We start from the raw sequence: 25,445 nt of genomic DNA, 5'->3' as shown, positions 1-25,445 counted from the left end.
GGAATTTAAATGGAATCTGATTTTAAAAGTTTGCACATAAAAATTAAGTGTTGCAAATGAAATATTTTGATTTTTTTAAGATGCTCATATAGAATCTCAGGCTATTTTATTTTGCTTTTCTTCTGTTTGCTTTTTGGCTTCTTTTGTTTTTCAGCCTTTTGAGACGGGTCGACACCAGTCATTATGTGGATGACATCGTTCTCATCGTATGGCCTGCGGGGCTCTCTCTTCTCCTTTCGCTGGAAGTCGTAGTGCTTCTCTAAATAAATCAGAAAATATATCTATCTTCTGGCAACAGACCAACTGAGTGAACATATACCCAACTTTGGCAGAATCTATTTTTATAAACAAAATATAAATATCTTTCATCTATTTTGTTTTGGTGTAAGTTTGAATTCGAGACCAAATACAAATATTACTTTTAAATGTTTGTTTGAAGTTGATTTCAGGCAATCTGAAATTTTTATGCTGTTATTAACAGTAATAACCAGCGTTTAAATGCTCTTATTCATAGACCTATTAACTATACTATTATAGTTATACTATTATATTAAGTATAGTTAATAGGTCTATGCTCTTAATACTGAGGAGCTAAGTATGTTATTAGATATCTACTGTCTAAAATACTTAAATCATATCTCCTATCAGACTGACCATCCATTATATTTCCCTAAAGAAACCACTACACCTTATACCAGACACCAACATCTTGCCAACCCACATTATAGAACAGAGTTATGCAAAACGGATTTATTTTACACGTAATTTTACTTTACTACTCTCTATTTTATTTTTATTTCATGGTATAATAATGCTATAAAGATATAATAATGGTAATAATTAAATTAATGCCTATCTATATATCAACGAGCAAAATATTATACATAAAGCGAGTATAGTCTGTGAGCTCCCCAACTATCTTATACAATTCAATTTTCACATACATGTGTAAGTATACCACCAACAGCAAGGAGTTGTCATCTCAACATACTATTTTATATGCTTGGCCCTGACACACTTGTTAGACTGTCTGCTTACCAATGTTATGGTTTAAACGCATGGACTCCCATTCAACAGGAAACGATGAAATCATGTTATGAGATATATCAAGGCTAGAGAGCCAACTCATTCTGCAGATGGACGGCGACAGCGAAGGAAGCAGGTTGTCCTTGAGGTAGAGCTCTGGGAAGGGAGAACAGGCGGGTTGATAGTGTGGGGGCATAAACAATAAGAACAGGTCAATAACTATAGCCTCTATCAGCTGATAATTTTACAGTATAGTACTTATATTAGACTACGCTGATGTATTGAGCAGGTAAAAGTGGCACATATTATGACAATTTCAAACTATGCTGATGCATTGTGCAGGTAAAAGTTGCAGATGTTAGGACTATTTTAGACTATGCTGGTGTGGAATGCAGGTAAAAGTAGCAGATATGTGGAATATTTTAGAGTGCTGATTTGTTGTGCAGGTAAAAGTAGTACATATTTGGTTTATTTTGGTTTATCATTATGCAGGTATAAGCAGTAGATATTAGGCTATTTTATTCTATGCCCATTCATTGCGCAGGTAAGCTGCTAAGATAATGTGTAGACCCTGTGAAGAACCCTGCTGAGTGAGAAAATATCAAAAACAACGAATAAGCAGAACTTTTACTCACAAATGTAACTTTTAAAATATATCTTCATGTCCAACAATAAATTCAACTGATTATAAAATTACACAAAATAATACAAAACAGTGTCAAGCTTCTGAATTGCATTAATTTGTGAATTGGTCTACTGTTATCTTTGGAATAGCTGAGCTCCTAGCAAATTTTGTTAGAATCAGTGATTGAGATGCGAAAAATGCTCGACTCTATTCACAAAACATTTGGTGAAAGCTAAGGCTTAATTTTGAGGCCATCTAGAGCATTGTCTCTCCCTAATTGATGGAAAATGACAATTTCAACAATTTACAGTTTGATTGGCTTTTAGTTACAATATTTTTAATTCCACTGCCATTACAGTCACCCGCTTCCCTCAGTTGAGCGATCAGCTTACCTCTAAGGCTACAAAGGCTTCACAACAAACTTTTCGACTAATTTAGAGTTTAAAATTCATATTCCAGCATATATTATTCCAATGAATGATCTTTCCAAATTTTTATATCTTACTTTACCCACGCTAAATATCTATTCTACATAAATTATAGGTTTTTACGATCTGTCATGGGTTGCGTCTTCATTTCTTTATATCACAACTACAGGTTTTCAACTTATTTCAACTCACCTGATATGAACAAATTGCATCTCTAATTGCATCTCATAATTTTGAAAATATTATAGCTAGCTTCTTTCACAATGTTCTCCCTACATGTAATGTGTGTTCTCTTAACGGAGAAAAATATTTTAAACACTATATGTAAAACCATCCATTTGATTTTATTGACTAACCGATGCCCTTTTTTATGATTCTTGTATGACATAAATTGTAAAACATTTCTGTTTGAAATGCAATTACCGCCAAGAAAGTAATTTGTAGATACAAAATCAAGTGTTTCTCATGTGTCCAGTTAATAGAGATTGGTCAAAATACGCACGCTGGCAGCGGTTGCAGCGCTAGCTAGCACGCTTGTGGTCCCATGTGTCGTGAGATATCAGGATGTGTAACAATTGTATGTACAATTATTCCATAGCGTGGCAAGGTGGCTGCATGGCTTACTGGTAGTGCCCTTGGCTTACCATCCCCGCATCTTAATGTGTGGGTCCAATTCTTTTTCTCATCGTTACTGGCTTCAGACAGCCACGGCTCTTATTATAGTAACGATTCAAATATTAGCTTAAGTTACTAGCTTAAGTTACTCAAATGGATTAGGTAAAGTAACTTAGCCAATGGCAACTACATTATATGCCACCGTTCATAAGCTGTTTATAAATCTTGGACAAATGTGTAGCATAAGAAGTAAGAAATGCTTTTCAACAATCTGTATTAGCTGTGCCTCGAGCTTTCAAATACCTGAATTATGTATTGGCCAGACACAGAGAAATAAACAAACGCCTTCATCTAAAAATTAGAATGGTAAATGTTGTATGTCGATTAAAAATAAACTTTTTGTGCAAAAACTGTTTTATTACTCGTACAATGCCGGGCATTCAGCTAGTATATATGTATACATAAAGTGACTACTCTAGTCAGATGATGAGATGGTATACAGCTTAAAATTAATAAATGATTAATTAATTTAATGATTAAAATAAACTTCCTGGGCAAAAAACCTTTCACTATAAAATTGAGTGTCTGTCGTCGTTCTTCTGGTCAATTATAGCGATAAAGTTTTAGTATGGAATAATCCTTTTTATGAGGATTTGAACTTTGAATTTCATTGGCAAGTCCACTAACAAGATTGCATAACAACTAGACTATACCGTTTTTATCATTTCAAACTCTTGATCTATTCTTATCATGATTGCAGGTTACAAAGTAAGTATGTACTTTTTATTATTAATTAATAATATCTTTTGCGTTGGTTTTTTTGGAATTTTTTAAAAAACCATTTCAAAGTCTATTACCTATTTTTAATATGTAATTTTTAAATGTACCATTTTAATTTCAAATGACTTGTTACACTCCTATTTCCTGTTCTTCCTAAGGCTGTTTCTAAGGCACATAGATGGCACATCATCTGGGTGTTTCACTTCCAAACAGTGACACTGAATCAGGACAGAATGAGATACACAGCTGTTTCCATCATGGTACTACAGCGCCACATGGGGGGTTGGAAGGTGGCACTACGCTATCACTATATGGAAACTTAGCAAATAGATCAAACCTTTTAGTTCTGTAAGTTTGTTCATGTCAGAGGGCAGGTATATCAGATCATTCTCAGAGAGATTCAGATACTGGAGACGATAGAGGCTAGTTAAATCTGGGTGTATCCAGGTCATGTAGTTACCGTGAGCGCTAAGGCTAGTCAAACTAGCAAATAGGTGTAAGTGAGACCTCTGGAACTCCTCAAATTGGTTGACTAAAATACAGCGAATAACTACTATAAGGATTTTATAGGTTTTACATACCTACTAAAAGTGTGGGGTTAAACTCCCAAAAAAGACAACTGGTGGTGATAAAAAGGCCAAACAACCATAAGTTGTTCTCTGCAACTGACCAAGACCCCAGTAATAAAGGTTCCCTTGCCAAAGAACTTGGACATGTCCAGCTCACAAGGCTGCTGCTCGTGCAACAACACCCTCTGCTAAGGGTTACTCACACATTATGAAAATTTATCTTGAATACTTACTGTGATTGGAATACTTACTGTGATTGGAATACTTACTGTGATTGGAATACTTACTGTGATTGGAATACTTACTGTGATTGGAATACTTACTGTGATTGAAATAGTTGTTTTGATATACCTTTTTTGGTAAACAACTTACTGAAAACCAATTTATCTAATGGTAAATGCAACTCTCTTTATAGAATTACATAAAAGTTCAGAACTATGTTTTGACCTAATTTGTCTTATGTAGCAAACCCTGTTTAGGTAAACAGTGTTGATCTGATCGTAATTATGGGACAACCAAGTATTTTTGTGTGCTCTTTGCTATCTATGGCGTAAACTCACTTTATTATCTTAGACCATACATACTCTATATATTTGATAAGTAAGTTTTGTAAACACTCTGTCTGCCACCAACAATATTCTTAAGAAGTATACTCTATTTTATTGGGCACCCATTTTGTCATATTCTGTGATTGATAATAAGGGCTGACCAACTATATATTAAGATGCTGCTAATACTCCCAAGGTCACCAATGTACTTACGAATAGTTACATGTGTACCTATGTCTAAAAACCATTTTCAACAAATATAAACTTAGTTTTTATTGTATTATTTGTCATAATGTGCAGATACCGCTGTGTTTCACCAAAACCAGGATAAAAAGGTTAAATATCAGTTGATATATAATAATATTCATGTATAGAACATCCTTAGATGTCTATTGATATGCATATTGTCATACTTCATCTAACAAATACTTAACAAACTGTATTTAATAATAAATAGCATATATTTTAAGCGATGCCATAATTATGATCACTGATGCATATTGCTGAAAGCGGCAGGATCTGGAGGCACAATGTAGGACAGGAAGTCCTGGTAATCAGCCTTAAAATAGCCTGTCTTGACAAACTGTTGTTTTTGCAGAGTTGTCGCCCGTCGAGCAACACAACAGCTTGTCACAAGACGTACTGCACCTGATGCATTAGCTGCACTTATAGGGAGTTGTTCTCTTCCGTCTATGCGGCTTGGTTGCGATATTATGTCGGTCGCTCCATTGGTAATCATAACGGATTTCGCGCAAAATTTATGTAGAAAAAAATAAGTTTACAACGTTTAACCAAAGACTGTTAGTTGTTTACAACTCTGTCAACTCTGTTTACAACTCTGTTGTAAACTTTAGTAGAACTTGAGAATAAAATAAATTGGAAATAAAATCCATAAGAACAAATAAAACTGACTGATACAAAAATAGAAATTAAACTAACTGAGCGCACAAATAACGACATGTTTAGTCGCTGTTGTTGCCTACGTTCTCAAGTTCTACTAAAGTTTACCGCAGAGACTGGTCGCTGGTTAAACGTTGTAATCTTATTTTTTGCTACATAATTTTTGCGCGAAATCCGTTATGATTACCAATGGAGCGACCGACATAATATCGCAACCATGCTGCATAGACGGAAGAGAACAACTCCCTATAAGTGCAGCTGATGCATCAGGTGCAGTACGTCTTGTGACAAGCTGTTGTGTTGCTCGACGGGAGACAACTCCACAAAAACAACAGTTTGTCAAGACAGGCTAGCCTTAAAATCATCTCAAGAATAACATTTTGCAGTATAATGAAAAAAGCTCAGACATTGATATCGAGAATCTTTTAAAATATAGGGACATGTATGCGTAGACGCTGTTAATATAATTCATAGCTTTAGGCACAGAAAGTGTTTATCAATTTAATAGTAGCTAGCTTGTTGCAAGGACATTGAGTTCATGACCACCTATGGTCATCTTTGGTCGCCTATGGCCACCTATGGGCACATATAGCCACCTATGCTCACATATGGCCACCTACATTCATCTATAGTCTTCTATGTTCACCTATATTCCCCTATGTTGACCTATAGTCCCCTATGTTGACCTATAGTCCCCTATGTTGACCTATAGTCACTTATGTTCACCTATAGTCACCTATGTTCACCTATAGTCACCTACATTCACCTATAGTCACCTATGTTCACCTATAGTCACCTATGTTCACCTATAGTCACCTACATTTACCTGTAGTCCCTATGGTCACTATAGTCACCTATGCTCACATATGGCCACGTGCATTCACCTATAGTCACCTACATTTATCTATACTCCCTATGTTCACCTATAGTCACCTACATTCACCTATGTTCACCTATAGTCACCTATGTTCACCTATTAGTCACCTACATTCACCTATAGTCACCTATGTTCACCTATAGTCACCGGCATTCACCTATAGTCTCATATGTTCACCTATCGTCCCCTATGTTCACCTATAGTCACCTACGTGTATGTTCACCTATAGTCACCTATGTTTACCTATAGCCACCTACATTTATCTATAGCCCCTATGGTCACCTATGTTCACCTATAGTCACCTATGTTCACCTATAGTCACCTACATTCACCTATAGTCACCTACATTCACCTATAGTCACCTATGTTCACCTATGGTCACAATTGTAAATAGATGATGCTAAACAAGGAATATTATATGTGTGAGTGAGTTAAGAGTAGTTCAAGCCTACTAAATATCTGGACTAAAGAAGTCTAGGTCATGATGAACCATAGAGAACCTGATATGTCAAGGTGTGTGATAGGAAATGGTTTGATCATATCCATATCTGTGCGCTTTGTTGGAATCTTGAGCTCTTTGATCCTGTTGTTGGATATGTTGAGGTGAGTTAAAGGGCATCGCAGTATCTCATCAGGGAGAACAGATATTTGGTTGTGAGAACAGTCAAAATGCGCCAGATGCTGCAAAGAGAATAGAAAGGAAACCATGGCGAGCATTGTAAATCTCATGCCGCGAGGATGCATTCAACATTTCTTTTTAAAGGTGGACTTTGAATAAGGCATGCTAAGATCAGAAAGACAAAAAGATAGGCTAGAGTGATGAGAGAGTGAGTGAAAGAGTGATGAGAGAGTGAGTGAGAGAGTGAGTGAGAGAGTGAGTAAGTGAGTGAGAAAGTGAATGAGAGAGTGAGAGAGAGAGAGTGAGTGAGTGAGAGAGTGAATGAGAGAGTGAGTGGGAGAGTGAGTGAAAGAGTGAGTGAGAGAGTGAATGAGAGAGTGAGTGAGAAAGTGAGTGAGAGAGAAAGTGAGTGAAAGAGTGAGTGGGAGTGAGTGAGAGAGAGAGGGAAGGAGAGAGAGAGAGTGAGAGGATGAGTGAGTGAGAGGATGAGTGAGTGAGGGAGAGAGAGTGAGAGAAGGAGTGAGAGAGGGAGATAGAGTGAGAGAAGGAGTGAGAGAGGGAGATAGAGGGAGAGAGGGAGAGAGGGAGAGAGGGGGAGAGGGGGAGGGAGAGAGAGGGAGAGAGAGGGAGAGAGAGGGAGAGGGAGAGAGAGAGAGAGAGAGGGAAAGGGAGAGAGAGTGAGATAGAGAGTGAGATAGAGAGTGAGATAGAGAGGGAGAGGGAGAGGGAAAGAGGGAAAGAGGGAAAAAGGGAAAGAGGAAAAGAGGGAAAGAGGGAAAAAGGGAAAGAGGGAGTGAGAAAGTGAGTGATTGAGTCAGAGAGAGGGAAAGAGGGAGTGAGAAAGTGAGTGATAGAGTCAGAGAGAGGGAGAGGAGGAAAGTGAGAGAGGAGAAGAGGGGGGAGAGGAGGAAAGTGAGAGAGGGGGAGAGGAGGAAAGTGAGAGAGGGGGAGAGGAGGAAAGTGAGAGAGGGGGAGAGGAGAAAAGTGAGAGAGGGTGAGAGGAGAAAAGTGAGAGAGTGGGAGAGGAGGAAAGTGAGAGAGGGGGAGAGAGAAACAGAATGAAAGGGACCAAACAAAATTTGAAAAATAAAAACGAGGATAGAAGGGAGATAAATGAATTAGTGTGAATTACAACCAAGTGAGTGAGCTACGATAAGTGAACTTTAAAAAGAGGCACCAAGTTCCACTTCCATGTGTCAAGTTTTAAGAATGAGTATTAAATTACGCCAAATCAATTACCATCAAATGTGTTTTTCACAACAGGATGCTATTGCTGAAGGCTCGTTGATCTTAAACAAGTTCACTTCAAGGTTAGTTTAGATATCCGAGCAATACATTTTTGGAGCAAAAGACAAAATGTTTACTCAGAGAAATAGAAAGGCTGTCTTCAATACAATCAAGGTAAGTACCCTCTGATGAAAATTTTTTACAATTTCAGCTTTGACAATAGATAAAATGCGCTACAAAGTACTTATTTTCAGCTTTAAGAGAAGTTATAACAACCATACTATGTATTATCCAGTGTGAAAATAGCAAACAGAACAAATGAATTGCAAGCAAAATAATTTAGCAAGTTTCAAACTGGTATGCTGCAAAATAGGCCGGGGTCAGGACTGGTGTTCCCTATTATACAAACATAAATGAGCTGTGCTTGTTACTCATATACGATACACGAATAATAAAATATATAAATTTGATCTAAGTAAGTTATCTCCTAGAATGGTGATACAAGAACACATATAACAGAATCAAAATCTTTACACGAAGGTCTTGGAGGTTGGTTGGAATGTCCTTGATCTCATTGTAGCTGCAGTCAAAGTACTGCAATAGTTTCATGATGTGTATCATAGCCTCAGGAACTGTAGTCAATTGATTCTTGGAAATATCGAGGTAAAGCATGAGTCTGTATTTGGTACTGAGGTTGGAAGGTAGGTCAGCTAGTTCTAAGCCTATGATAGAAAAACAAGAATAAATTATTTATTTACGATCAGGTTTCATGACTCTTTATCATGAGTCTTCACAGAATTAACTAAGTTAGTCGAATGTGAGAGAAAAAGAAATTAATTCAGTGCGGATGGTCAGTTCTTTGACAGATGTTTAAACTAAATTAGGTGTTATCAATAAAATTGAATAGTCAATAAAGGTACTCAGAACGTCTTTTATATCGTAAACTAGATGAATGCCTGGCTTTGCACGGTAATAAAAAAGGTTTTAGCACAGAAAATTATAATTTATTTACCATCTAACTTTTAAAAGAAGGTGTTTGTTTATTTCTGTGTGTGCTGTAAGTTTGATCATGTTTATGCTATATATATACGTACATATATATTATACATATACTCATAGCGTTTTGGGGAAGTCTGAGCACAAATTTTTTATAGTAGTTCACTTGTGCTAGCTGAAGCATGAAGCACGCATATTATAGCCAACCGCCATTAAAGATTGGCGTGCATAATAAGTATGTGCACAATTATTCCATAATATTGCAAGTAGGCGTAGTGTGGTGTAGTGGATAGTACGCCTGCCTGCAGAATCATGGTTGCCGAGTTCAACTCCAGTGTCAAGTGGTTTTTCATTATTAAAACTTAATCATTATAACTGGACATACAGACGGCAAAACAGTAAACATTAAACAAACACTTAGAGTTATATTTTCTATATACATGTATATATTTCTAAAGGTATGTGTGTAATGTACGCATTCAGGCTATAGCTATTATTAGAACAGTGGAGTTGGACAATGCTGAAGTAATGTAACGTCATGGAGTGTGGTCATTACAAGCCTAGCCTTAATGCCTTAGCCTAAACCCTTAAAAGTTGACTTGCAACAAAATTCACATTACAGTTATTTGATATGAAAAGATTCACCATGTCTTACTCTGTTGTGTTGTAGGTGCAAAATATGTGGAAAGGTGATTACAAGCTCTTAAAAGCTCAAAAACGAACAGAAAATCGCAGCCACACGAGACCGTCGTAGTTTGGATTCCCTTTCCAAAACGGCTCAAATGTGATGTAGTTGTGGGAGATGGTTTCTGTTTACACTTTCTTGCAACCTTATTCGTCGAAATATTTTCACAAATATACCTCACACATTCAATAAAACTATGTCTATTGTTCTTACGCGTCTGTTTTATCGTCATCGTAATGCTGTCACTTTTAGTAGTGATATCTTATAACTTACCATAAAAATTCGTTTAATTTTTTAGCTTTAGCTTGAAGGAGTACATATCATTGTCTGATAATCATGATGAGCCTGTTGGTCACTTGTGATAATCGAAAAGTGCTGCAGAAATTATTTGCGAAGTATTGTGTCACATGATCAGATTACGACTTGCCGATTAGACCAGGCCGATACAAAACTGTAAAGTAGCGAGCATCTATATTTGATACGGGGTCTTCGGTAAAACCCGAAGTGTTTGTCATAAACTAGTACTACGATAAGTTTTATATTGAGCTTTTTATTGGTCTTTCAATTCACATGAGAACATCACGTGACAAGACGATAACCAAATTTCGTGGTTACGTCATCAAAATAAAGAGATTCCAATCTACGGCGGCTTTTCGTTTTTGAGCTCTTAAGAGCTTGTAATCACATTTCCCCATATTTGGCACCTACAACACCACAGAGTAAGACATGGTGAACCTTTTGATACCAAATAACTGCAATGTGAATTTTGTTGCAAGTCAACCTTTAAAGCCTTAGCTAGCTTAATTGGACTTTCCATTGGCAATATGCCAGGCTAACAGCTTGAAAGGTACAGTTGTTTGACAGTTTTAAAACCTTTACAGTTGTTTTTATATTTCTCTCAATTTATTTCAACTACACAAAACACTTCTCTCATGATGTGTAGTTTGAAAGTTAGAAGGGCAAATGTTGTTATATGTTAATTACAAATCAATTTTCTGTCCAAAGACTTTTTTATTACCCGGGCAACGCGGGGTGGTGCCGCTAGTACATGTATATAGATACAAAACAACTCAGAAGCCATGTTTGTGCTTTTCCTAGGCAATATTTTTATACTAAGCATCTTATGACATATATTAGCATTATTGTCCAGCATTATTGTCCATGCAAGCATGAAAATGTTTCGTTTACCTTTAATAATAAATTACCTTTATTCATCACAAGGAGGCGTGAATGAGCGTGAATTGGAGGAGGCGTGAATTGATATAAGATAGAGTAATAGTATGTAAAAATAATCGGTGTTAGAATCGGCTCTCAAATGGCCTAATTTATTGCCAGTTTTGAAGTTAAGGTAATATTCATCAGTTTCAAGTCCTACACAGATTAGTAAACAATCCTTAACCGTGGAATCCATGTTTTTGCAGCTTGCAATTCTTGCATGGCTTACTTTGTTAGAATGAAAACTGGCCCCTACCTGACAAGGAGAGTTTCTCAAGCCGAACCAAGTTCTTGTTTAAGACTTTTTCAATGTGATGAGGTGAGTTGTTTGCCATAATGAGTTCTCTCGTCATCACTGGTACAGACATCTCATTGAGAAGGTTGTCTCTCAGCTGATGCAACAAATATGTAGATAATAAAAGATACAACTGCTCGTCTATGATTGATCAAGTTAGACACAGACCTAAATAATATATTATTTATGCTAGATGAATGCCCGGTTTGCATAAGTAATAAAAAATGTTTGACATGAAAAGTTTATTTCTAATTGTTGCTAAGTTTCTTTTCTCAATGAATTTTAGTAACTTGAGCTAGTTAATCTTACTATAATAAGAGCCGTCATTATAACTTGAGCCAGTGTAAGGAAAAATGATTGCGTCATGCTCTTTAAGCATGCTAGATGAAGTGTGAGTATTTTAACCAATTAGCTTTAAGTATTGGCAGGTGTAATGAGTATGTGCTCAATTATTCCATTGTCTAACAATGTAGTTGAGTGGCCTAATGGTTTAGCACGCCTGTTCGCATACCTGCAGGTTGTGAGTTCAAACCCTGTTTGTAGCAAATTTTATTCCTAAAACTTTATCCGCTATAACTGAAAACGCTAACAGACAAATGACAAACACTGAGATTTATATATAACTATATATTATATATAGATGTATTAACATTTGATTAATACATTATTTATAGGTTTAATGCCCACCTCAAGTACTTCCAGTTGGTTAAACATGGCATGAAAGTTGCGGTGAAGGAATGTGAGCTCATTGTGATTGAGGTTAAGGTGGGTCAGCATTCGCCACTTCCTCAAGTCCCAAGGAAGCTGCGCTATTTCATTGTAACTGCAGCAAATGCGTCCAATAAATAATCAATCAAATGTTAACTTTCCACTAATTGTATCTATGACATTCTTGTAATATAATATGCTATCATAAAATGATACTATAATGTAGCATAATATAATATGTAATAAACTATAAATTAAACCACTTGATAAAATATCATATAACAAAACACACTATAATATATTAGTATAATATGAGATAATATGTTATAATATCACATGCCATTAAAACATAATATAAACATATAACTTAACGTATTATAATGTTATAAAATATAATGTAGTGCAATAAAATGCAACAGGTTAAGAATATTATAATATATTATGTAACATATTCAATAATATAACAGTATAATGTACAGATGCATATAATATAATGTATATAATGTAAAAATCATGGAATACTTGTGCACATACTGATTACATGTGTTGATCTCTTACGGCGCACGAGACTGCTTGTATAGTATAACACAAAATGTTTAATATTATAACAATATAATATATAGGTATAATTTAAAAATATGATATATTGTTATATAATAAGGTGTAATATACAATACTATGCTACATATATAATACACAATTGTAAAATGTATTATGATTTATGACATAATGATATAATATGAAATGATACTATATAAAGGCAATGCCATGTCAAACAACAGCAAAAAATGATATAATTTATTCTAACATAAAAATACCTTTCTGGATAAAAATAAAATATAATAAAGAAATATAAATAAGAAATCTTTGGATATTTTCCCAAACAAATTTTAGTCACATATCGCCCATAACATTTCCAAAATGATTCGCTGTTACAAGTTCATATGAAACTTTATCATAAATTATATATACTTCAAATGTACTATTAAACAAAAACATTAATAAATGACTGTAAAATCTTAAATGAATTAATGAGGTGATTAACTGAAATGTAACAATTGACTGAGTATATAGAAGAGCTGCAGTCAGCAGGTAAACATTAGTGGCTGTCCGCATACCGGTATATACATTCCTAACATACCTTAGGTCTAATTTATTTAGTATTTGTGCTAGCCCTAGTTCTTCAGGAACTAGACTGATGTAGTTGTTAGAAAGGTTGATATCCTTGAGAGATCCAACTCGCCCGAGGCTAGCAGGAATTTCTCTGAGCTGATTGTGTGACAAATCAATTTCTATGAGACTGTTCATACCCCTGAAATACATGGACATTCTATGAGCACGTTTATCTTGTTAGCCCTAGTTCTTTGTTAGCTTCAGGGAAACACAAGCCAAACTTAGAACTTGGTAAGAATTAATTTGACTTCATAGTAAAACATTTTTCAAAAGTTGATTTTATCAAATTATATAATTTATGTTCTATTTGTACGAAAGAATAAAGCAAAGCAGTTACTTGTTCATATGCCGTCTTAACTGGGCAAAAAGAAGTCTTCAAAGTTGCTATACAAACATAAATATGAAGTTGCTCCACTAAAACATGTGTAATTTAGAGTAGCTAACAAATGCATACCTATTGCAGTGTTCAAACTGTATTGATGACATTGATTAGATCTTGTAGAGAAATTAAACATTCTGCTGACATTGGTAAAAGGCTGAGCATATTGGGCTAGAAAAGTTATCTCACCTCATATCAGAAGGAAGGTGAGTGATGTTATTGTGAGAGGCACGTAAAGTCTTGCAAGCAGGGAGCTTTTCTACTCCAGCAATCTCCGTAATCGAATTGTCAGACAAATCCAACACTTTTAGTCTGGACAGCCTAAAAGTGTCATTATATATATCCTTACTATAATAAGAGCCATGTCCGTCTGTCCAGAGTCACGCCTGGAGAGATAAAAAATGATTTCTTTCAATAGGATTTGAACTCCCAACCTTTGACTCAGTAAATCAACACTACGATCTATGCCAATCAATTGCCTTGCTACACTTCAGCATAACTGTGCAGTTATTTATTACACCTGACAATCTCTCACGGGGCATTGAACTGTCAGGGTACTCATATTTACTATAATGAGAGCCAGATCTGTATATCTGTCTGTCCGTTCGTCTGTCTGTCTGTCTGTCTGTCTGTCTGAAGTCATGGCTGGATGTTGGAAAAATTTAGTCTCCAATAGGAATTTTCCAAGAAAATTCTTATCTGAAATTCCTAAATAGAATAATAGTCCTTATTAATTACTATAATCTACAACCTATATACTTGTATATATCTCAGTGCCTGTTCGTCTATCCAGTTATAGCGATAATGTACTTCATGCTGGATTTGAACAATTGTGAAGCTTACCCATTTAGCCACACTGTCTACTTGCGACACAATAGATTAATCCAAGGTCACGCTTACTACATTGGTTAAAATACTCGCGCTTAAATTAAATCTCACACTTAAATTAAATCTCACGGTGAAATACTCACGCTGGGAAATTCCTATTGGTTATTACTAGCACGGTTGATTGTTACAAATAACGTAACGATTATTAAGCTGGCTTCAAACACATCTCTTATTATAGTAACGATTAAGATTGCTAACCTATTAGCTTATCAGGTAAGTTATTCAAATTTATTGAGTAAATTTAAAATAATATAATAAAATAATAATAATATTATAATATGGTAATAAAATGGGCAACACTGGTGTTGCCTGAAATGGGCAACGCCAGGCATTCAGTAGTATTTGCTATAACAAGAGCCGTGTCCGTCCGACTGTCTGAAGCCATGGTTGGAGGGTTAGAAGATAACTTTATTGCATGGAAGTAGAATTCCGATGTTCTGCTAGGCGGCCCGACGCACAAACTACTGGCCAATCGAAAACCTTATAGCATCATGTAATAGTTATGGACATAATTATTACACTTCAAGATGATATCTCACAGCATACAGGACTGCTAGCGTAATGAATGAGGTACAAGGGACAATGAATGAGGTACAAGGAATGAGGTACAGGAGACAATGATTGAGGTACAAGAGACAATGAATGAGGTACAAGAGACAATGAATGAGGTACAAGAGACAATGAATGAGGTACAAGGGACAAGGAATGTCACTCTAGCTTTTTTTTGTTTAATGCAAATGTTGTAAATTGACTCACTATTGCATCTGCTTTTCTTTGAAAACATCAAAGTCAGTATATTTGCTCTGTTTTCTTATTGAGTTTGTCAACTTTAATTTTATAGCATTTCATATTTTTTGGGATTACATAATTCTCATTAACCTAGTAATTATCTCTTCCTGCTTAGATTATTGCAATAGAGACGATTAGTAAAAGCATAGAATGTTACCATACTTGAAGATATTTGTTGGCACGGATCTTAGAGCATTGCTGTTTAGATAAAGCTCCTCGAGGCATATTAGCTTGTGGATGTCATTTGGTATATCTATGATTTCATTATGAGATAGATCCAAGACCTGTAACAACCTATAAAGATTCACATACATGTATTTATTACCGAGCCAGCCTATTAAATTCTGTTCTGCTAGAGTTGTCTTTACCTACCATGAGTCCTTTGAGGCGGAGCAAGGTATTGTCTATATCTAATACGCTGTTATGTGACACATTCAGATATGTGAGAAAGTGAGGGAAAAAGCTGACTGTAGATTCGTCTTCTCCTGTTGCGGGATCATAGCAAAGGGTTGATAACTAGACCAAAATAAAAAACAAACAGCTAGTAATGAGCAAAGCTTGTATATTTGAGCAAGGGCTTCCCTGTAGAAACAGTTAAAGGTTGATAACTCCAGCAAGCCATGGCAGACAACTTCTACACTTGGTTAGTAATATCCTGATGGGTGTGCACTCTGCGGGGTTGTGGTTAATTTATGTGTATTAATAATGCATTAAATTTTGCATCAAATAATAATTGTTAGTTGGCAATTTAATTTAATGTAAAAAATTTAGGTAATTTAATGATTAGTGCAGTTTTTTCTGCAAATAATTTTTAATTCTTTATAATAATTTTTAATTAGTTATAAATGCAGTTTTTGTCAATTCAATGAATAATTCAATTTGACAAAAAATAATTCACTAATTCAGTCAATAATGTGCTTATTTAACAACCTATTTTGGCAATTTAATATATATTTTAATGTATGTTAAATTGTCAAAATAGGTTGGTATTGAACATATATTTTAATGTATTCACTAATTAGTTTATTAATTTAATTGTTAATGCAATTATTTTACTAATTAGTTTGTTAATTTAATGCATAATTTAATTCTAATATGATTTAATATGCTAATTTAAGTATGAATGGAGTTGTTTTGGAAGTTAATTTGGTAATGTAGTTCATAAGTTGAGCAAAAACTAACACAGTAAAATAACAACTTTTTACATTCCTATACATGTTCACTTGCCAAGTCTGAGATTAAAGAAGAAACGCCATGAAATCACTTGTAAAATTGTGGTTACCATCACATCAACTATAAACTTGAATAGATAAAGCAAACGTCAATAAGTTATTTCCTGTATGTGATCAGCAGTCTGCTCACTGCCTGCCAACTTAGCTCTGTACCTCAATTAGTCAAATTATTGTGCACATAGAGCCTTCATCAATGATTTCTAGGGTGTATTTTTTCACAATTGTCTTATTTGATGAAAAGCAGAATTCAATTCAAAAAATTAATCAAAGTTTGAAAATAAGGCCCACTTAAAGTACTTATTACCAGCATAGCTATATAGCAACAAACAGCTACTGATATAGCTAGTATGAAACATATATTAGTATGGCTATCAAAAAATAATGGTGTAGCTAGCATAAAGTGAGTAGCATGCAAGGTATAGACATTAACAAATAAAGAACAGCTATCACTATAATAGCCAAGTAGAAAATCAATATCAACATAACCCTGTAAATATCATGAAACTAAAGGACAGTGATAGAAATTGTGAGATCAGCTCAAATTTGGAGTGGAAGCAACTCCGAACTCCTTCGAAGCATAGAAACGCAGCATATATGACCTAACTGGCTAGGCTGTTTATTGGTTATTGACACATACAGCGCCATCAGAAATTAGGAGTCGATCTCACATTCTAAAAGACATTTTCTGGTAATGTTGATTTGCTGCCTTAATCTTGCCAGAAACCACTACAAACCACATACCATTAAATACAGAACCACCACAAACCAAGTACCATTAGATACAAAAACCACTACAAACCATGTACCATTAGATACAGACACTACTACAAACCATGTACCAATAGATACAGAAACCACTACAAACCATTTACCATTAGATACAGAACCACCACAAACCATGTACCATTAGATACAGACACTACTACAAACCATGTACCAATAGATACAGAACCCACTACAAACCATGTACCATTAGATACAGAAACTACTACAAGCCATGTACCAATAGATACAGAAACCACTACAAACCATTTACCATTAAATTCAGAAACCAGTACAAACTATGTACCATTAGATACAGACACTACTACAAACCATGTACTAATAGATACAGAAACCACTACAAACCATGTACCATTAGATACAGAAACTACTACAAACCATGTACCAATAGATACAGAACCACCACAAACCATGTACCACTAGATACAGAAACCAGTACAAACCATGTACCATTAGATGCAGAAACCAGTACAAACCATGTACCATTAGATACAGAAACTACTACAAATCATGTACCATTAGATACAGAAACCAGTACAAACCATGTACCATTAGATACAGAAACTACTACAAACCATTTACCATTAGATACAGAAACTACTACAAACCATGTACCATTAAATACAGAAACCAGTACAAACCATTTACCATTAGATGCAGAAACCAGTACAAACCACATACCAATAGATACAGAAACCACTACAAACCATTTACCATTAGATACAGAAACCTCTACAAACCATTTACCAATAGATACAGAACCACCACAAACCATGTACCATTAGATACAGACACTACTACAAACCATGTACCAATAGATACAGAACCCACTACAAACCATGTACCATTAGATACAGAAACTACTACAAACCATGTACCAATAGATACAGAAACCACTACAAACCATTTACCATTAGATTCAGAAACCAGTACAAACCATGTACCATTAGATACAGAAACTACTACAAACCATGTACCAATAGATACAGAAACCACTACAAACCATTTACCATTAGATTCAGAAACCAGTACAAACCATGTACCATTAGATACAGAAACTACTACAAACCATGTACCAATAGATACAGAAACCACTACAAACCATTTACCATTAGATTCAAAAACCAGTACAAACCATGTACCAATAGATACAGAAACCACTACAAACCATTTGCCATTAGATTCAGAAACCAGTACAAACCATGTACCATTAGATACAGAAACTACTACAAACCATGTACCAATAGATACAGAAACCACTGCAAACCATGTACCAATAGATACAGAAACCACTACAAACCATTTACCATTAGATTCAGAAACCAGTACAAACCATGTACCATTAGATACAGAAACTACTACAAACCATGTACCAATAGATACAGAAACCACTGCAAACCATGTACCAATAGATACAGAAACCACTACAAACCATTTACCATTAGATTCAGAAACCAGTACAAACCATGTACCATTAGATACAGAAACTACTACAAACCATGTACCAATAGATACAGAAACCACTACACACCATTTGCCATTAGATTCAGAAACCAGTACAAACCATGTACCATTAGATACAGAAACTACTACAAACCATGTACCAATAGATACAGAAACCACTACAAACCATTTACCATTAGATACAGAAACCAGTACAAACCATGTACCAATAGATACAGAAACTACTACAAACCATGTACCATTAGATGCAGAAACTACTACAAACCATTTACCATTAGATTCAGAAACCAGTACAAACCATGTACCATTAGATACAGAAACTACTACAAACCATGTACCAATAGATACAGAAACCACTACAAACCATTTACCATTAGATTCAGAAACCAGTACAAACCATGTACCATTAGATACAGAAACTACTACAAACCATGTACCAATAGATACAGAAACCACTACAAACCATTTACCATTAGATTCAGAAACCAGTACAAACCATGTACCAATAGATACAGAAACCACTACAAACCATTTGCCATTAGATTCAGAAACCAGTACAAACCATGTACCATTAGATACAGAAACTACTACAAACCATGTACCAATAGATACAGAAACCACTGCAAACCATGTACCAATAGATACAGAAACCACTACAAACCATTTACCATTAGATTCAGAAACCAGTACAAACCATGTACCATTAGATACAGAAACTACTACAAACCATGTACCAATAGATACAGAAACCACTGCAAACCATGTACCAATAGATACAGAAACCACTACAAACCATTTACCATTAGATTCAGAAACCAGTACAAACCATGTACCATTAGATACAGAAACTACTACAAACCATGTACCAATAGATACAGAAACCACTACACACCATTTGCCATTAGATTCAGAAACCAGTACAAACCATGTACCATTAGATACAGAAACTACTACAAACCATGTACCAATAGATACAGAAACCACTACAAACCATTTACCATTAGATACAGAAACCAGTACAAACCATGTACCATTAGATACAGAAACCACTACAAACCATGTATCATTAGATACAGAATTCACTAACGATTAATATGAAGTGAGTTTCCAATAAGCAACAATTGGTAATTAATATTTTTCAATCAAAAGTGTATGCGACTGACCTTGACAAAAATCAAAAGATAACCTAGTTATTTGCTTAGTTTATTCTCAACTAATTAATTTCGTACTACTATTTCGTACTACATTATTAATTTTATGATACTATTTCGACAAAATTTGAAGAGCTCTAGTAATAATTAGTGACCCTATTTTACTCCAAAATATGTGATCAGACACTGAAGAGATAACATGATGACACAAATCCATCCCTTCTGCTATTAAATGAGACTAAAGGGTTTTGCTTTATTTGCTAGAACAAGGAGTAATTTGAGTCAATTTCTACATCTACTGATGTGCAATATGTAGTAATTAAATGGATTATCATTGGTCCAGCCAGAGTTCAAGATGAACAAAGGTCTGAATTATTGGGTTGTCTCATAATTTTTGACAGCATTGTAAGTCAAGTTGAGTGCGCTTAAAAAATTTTTCCATTTAGAAGAAAACATGGCATTAGCTGGTGTTCATAATTTTACCTCTATTGTTAAAGAAGCTCACTTAGCCTAAACAAAGGTAATAATCAATAGACCAATAGTGGGAATAAATCTGTAGAAAGGTCAAAAGGTCAAAAACTAATAAAATCAATTCACTTGATAGATGAGAAAAGTTGGACAAGTTTGAGAAAAACAGACAGCATGGGCTTTATGAGCGTGTGCCTACCTTGTTGTAGCTTAAGTTGAGATGAGAAAGGCAGTTGAGTCGATCTAGGCCATAAGGTAACACCCTGATGAGGCAGTGGGATACGTCTAAGTAGTTGAGGTGCAACTCCCCTTTTGCGGGCAGCTTGGGAAGCGTCTCAAGTTTGTTGTAGCTAGATAAAGTTGATAAGTTTATTAAATATTCACATTGCTAGTAGGCGAACTTTTGGGGAAGCTGCTTGTGTCTATGGCATCAATGCTAATTACACCGCTACCAGAAATTATGAGACCACTCAATAATTCACACATTTGCTTATTTTGACGTCCTTGCTAGAGCAATGTTTATCCATTTAATTACCACATATTGGACATCATTAGATACAGAAACTTTTCCTTGTACCAGCCAAATAAAGTTGCATCTGCATTTTCATTGAAAATAATTAATTGTCAATTACTGCTTTTTGCAAACTCACTCCATATTAATTAAAAAAAAAATTCTGCATTTAATGGTATGTGGTTTGTAGTGGTTTCTGGCAAGATTTAGGCAGCAAATCATCATTACCAGCAAATGTCTCTTAAAATGTGAGCTGGTCTCATAATCTCTGATGGTGCAGTATCTCAAGTTTGAACACAGCTTGTCCCATGCTTGCAATATAAACTAGAATCAGCGAAGTTAGCCTTGCCCTAAAATTACTTACTGTATAGTAATTAAACCTCTTGCAGTTGTTTACAGCTAACAAAACATTTAGATAATGGCACTTGAGCAGTAACGCGCGATCGGCGATGGTAATAGTGAGTCAATTGGTCTACCTGGCATTGAGAAATCCTATTGGTCGTTTATATAAAGTTTTTGGTAAGTGTTTTATGGAGTTGTTGGATATATTTATACTGAAGAGAGAGTCCGGTGTGAAAGTTTTTCCGGGAATCTTTTTGATGTTGTTATGGTCTGCAATGATCGTCTCAAGCGTCTTGACTTTAGAAGTTCCTAAAAGATATGAATGTATTAAATATACAGCTACTAGCTGAAATACCAGTCGCTGCCTAAGCTAATGCTGTCTTAAACTTATTCTCTTTATTTCTTTTTCTTTCTGCAAACCTTTGTGTTAATCTGCTTCATATGATAAATGTATCAACATCGCATGTACACTGCTTGATCATACCGCTTGCATGACGAGGCAAATCTGTATTTTGCTAGATCTATAAATCACCACTTAGACCAGAGATGATGAAAAACTACCTTTGCAAATATATATACAAGTTTTATTAATATGACTATGTGTATTTTATGAGTTTCCCACAAATAAGAACATAGAGAAAGATGTTGTAGTAGTCAATAGACAAACACCTAGCGGTACTGAGTTAATTTATTTAAAGAATTGCTACTGAATGCAGAGTGTTTTAGGTACATCTTGTTTCTAGTGAAAAGAACTGTTCACATGCTGCTTTTTGTTTCCTCACTATCAATATATAGATATGGTAAAAGTCTAAGATAAGGTAAAAGATATGGGTGTGAAATAAATGCACTACTTGTAACATATCTGTGTATGTTCAACTAGGAGACATGCTGTTTGTAACATATCTGTGTATGTTCAACTAGGAGGCATGCTGTTTGTAACATGTCTGTGTATGTTCAACTAGGAGGCATGCTACTTGTAACATATCTGTGTATGTTCAACTAGGAGGCATGCTGTTTGTAACATGTCTGTGTATGTTCAACTAGGAGGCATGCTGTTTGTAACATGTCTGTGTATGTTCAACTAGGAGGCATGCTACTTGTAACATGTCTGTGTATGTTCAACTAGGAGGCATGCTACTTGTAACATATCTGTGTATGTTCAACTAGAAGGCATGCTACTTGTAACATGTTTGTGTATGTGCAACTAGAAAGCATGCTACTTGTAAAATGTATGTGTATGTTCAACTAGAAGGCATGCTACTTGTAACACGTCTGTGTATGTCCCACTAGGAGGCTAAAATAGCAGTAACAAAGCATTATTAATAAGCCTGAATGTATAGGTTTACGACTTCAGTAAATAAAAGTTGTGAATCATGAACTACAGCGCTTTAATTGTTGGCTAAAAGCGATAAAACTGTCAACTACAACAAGAAAAATAGAAAAACAAAGTCGATAGATTTTACGAATATGGGAACATATTTTAAAATCAATTAATGGTCTGTCAAGAATATCACATGTTCTTTACTGTGATATACTGAGTGTCAAGAAATCTCGAGAATTCAAAATGACAGCTTGATTATGGAATATATTTTCAGTTAAACGAGATTAAGTTTTAAAAAAGTTACAATTTAAAAAAATATTATTACTTTCTTTTACTTACCAAAGAATTAAATTTCAAGTAGTTTCACACAACTGTTTGGAAGTCTATTATAATACAGACAAGCACACACACACTCGCTGATTATCTAATGATGTTAGATGATTTCAGTTGCTTGTGTTTTCTTAGAACATTTTCAGACAAAATTTTTTTATTCAAGTATAGAACATGTGATATTCTTGACAGACAATAGCTAATACTGCCATCTATGAGGTGGAAGTAGCAAATACGACATGAACCAGTGATTTAGGATGAAGAAATTGCTGAAACTAGCTGTGAACAATCGTTAGACTCTGCGAAGATGATGTAGTATCTATGATGTCTTTTAGAAGTATCTATGTTGTCCTTTAGAAGTATCTATGGTGTCCTTTAGAAGTATCTATGGTGTCCTTTAGAAGTATCTATGATGTCCTTTAGAAGTATCTATGGTGTCCTTTAAAAGTATCTATGGGGTCCTTTAGAAGCATTTATGGTGTCCTTTAGAAGTATCTATGATGTCCTTTAGAAGTATCTATGATGTCCTTTAGAAGTATCTATGATGTCCTTTAGAAGTATCTATGGGGTCCTTTAGAAGCATCTATGGTGTCCTTTAGAAGTATCTATGATGTCCTTTAGAAGTATCTATGATGTCCTTTAGAAGTATCTATGATGTCCTTTAGAAGTATCTATGGGGTCCTTTAGAAGCATCTATGGTGTCCTTTAGAAGTATTTATGGTGTCCTTTAGAAGTATTTATGATGTCCTTTAGAAGTATTTATGGTGTCCTTTAGAAGTATCTATGGTGTACTTTAGAAGTATTTATGGTGTCCTTTAGAATTATCTATGGTGTCCTTTAGAAGTATCTATGATGTCCTTTAGAAGTATTATGGTGTCCTTTAGAAGTATCTATGATGTCCTTTAGAAGTATTATGGCGTCCTTTAGAAGTATCTATGGTGTCCTTTAGAAGTATTTATGGTGTCCTTTAGAAGTATCTATGGTGTACTTTAGAAGTATCTATGGGGTCCTTTAGAAGTATCTATGATGTCCTTTAGAAGTATTATGGTGTCCTTTAGAATTATCTATAGTGTCCTTTAGAAGTATTATGGTGTCCTTTAGAAGTATCTATGGTGTCCTTTAGAAGTATCTATGATGTACTTTAGAAGTATCTATGGTGTCCTTTAGAAGTATCTATGGTGTCCTTTAGAAGTGTCTATGGTGCTTCTTGGAAGCAGTTAAGCTCGAGCTTTGGCTACCATAATTAGACTTTAGTTAATTTTTTACAAACAGTTTTCGCGAGCACCAATTTTTTAATAAAGCAAAAATAGAGAAAATAGAGACAAAAGAGATAATAACGACTTGAGCCACTGAGGTGAAACAACTAGAAAAACCAATTTGTGTAAAAAATGCCTGTGTTTATTTATATACTTCTGTTAAATTAACCGTATTTGTAAAAAATCAGCTAAAAAATTAAAAATTTGACAATATGCAAAAGATTGGTTGAAAACGTAAAAAAACAGTATGAAATGGAGATTACGAGATGCGTAAACATCACTTTTTATGGATAATATTCAGATTTGAGAGTTGTGGTTGAAACTCCAAGAACAATTTCTACAAGCGTATGAAGACAAGAGCTAGTCTAACTAATACCTAAAATGATTGCATTATCTATCTGGATACAAACTAAACTATCCGTGGAGGCTGGGACTAGCGTCCACCCTATAAAGATATTGTTAGAAAGGAAGTTATCACACAAGTTATCATGCAGAACACACTAAAAGAGTTCCTCTCAAATCACAATCTCACACACTTCACAGACAACAGGATGACATAGTAAAATAGAGAATGACAAGAAAACAGGAAAACAGTACCAGGGTACTTCTTGATTTGGTTTCCTCCAAAATCCAAATAGTTGAGCTTCTGAAGGTCTTTAAATGCTGGAGGAAACTTTTTCAAGAGGTTGTCATGAATGACAAGTTTTGTCAGGTTCTCACAAAGGTCTATGTATGGCTGCATCTTCTTCACATACCCGTTGGTAACAATCAATTCGTCAAGAAATTTGACTAATTCTTCATTCTTGTACACATGTTCCGGTATAATCTGAAGGTGAATGCACAGATTTGCTAGAAATGACTTTGTCTAGCTATATTTACAATCATAATTTATGAGTAAATGATGCCAGGGAACTACGGTGGTTTGTTCTTTAATAATTTTGCTAAAGCTCATCTGTTTTCAAGAGAGGCCTTAAAAAGTCTCACTCTAGACTATTTCCAGCCGCTCACAACACTACATAAGCCATATGCATAAGTAATTCTAACAATACTCCACTTTCTGTTACCCTAGATACAAAACAGAAAGCCTACCCTGAGATTATTTGATGCAAACCAGAGTCTAATGGCTCCTGTCTTGTCATCCTTCACTTCCAGATGTCTCGAGACAAACTTAGGCAGAGCTGTTATTTTGCTGCCTTCTCCCAACTCTGGTACGACATCATCTTTTTTCTTTTTTTTTGGCGCCAT

General features: G+C 35.0%; 1 pseudogene; it reads right to left on the bottom strand.

Moving 5' to 3' along the window:
* Positions 1-101: 101 nt before the first annotated feature.
* On the bottom strand, positions 102-25,445 carry LOC137404963 (leucine-rich repeat protein SHOC-2-like; annotated as a pseudogene).

This window comes from Watersipora subatra, chromosome 9 (genome assembly GCF_963576615.1).
Source record: "Watersipora subatra chromosome 9, tzWatSuba1.1, whole genome shotgun sequence".
Taxonomy (NCBI): Eukaryota; Metazoa; Bryozoa; class Gymnolaemata; order Cheilostomatida; family Watersiporidae; genus Watersipora; species Watersipora subatra.
The sequence above is the reverse complement of the archived record's forward strand: the minus strand, read 5'-3'. Positions and strand labels throughout refer to the sequence as shown.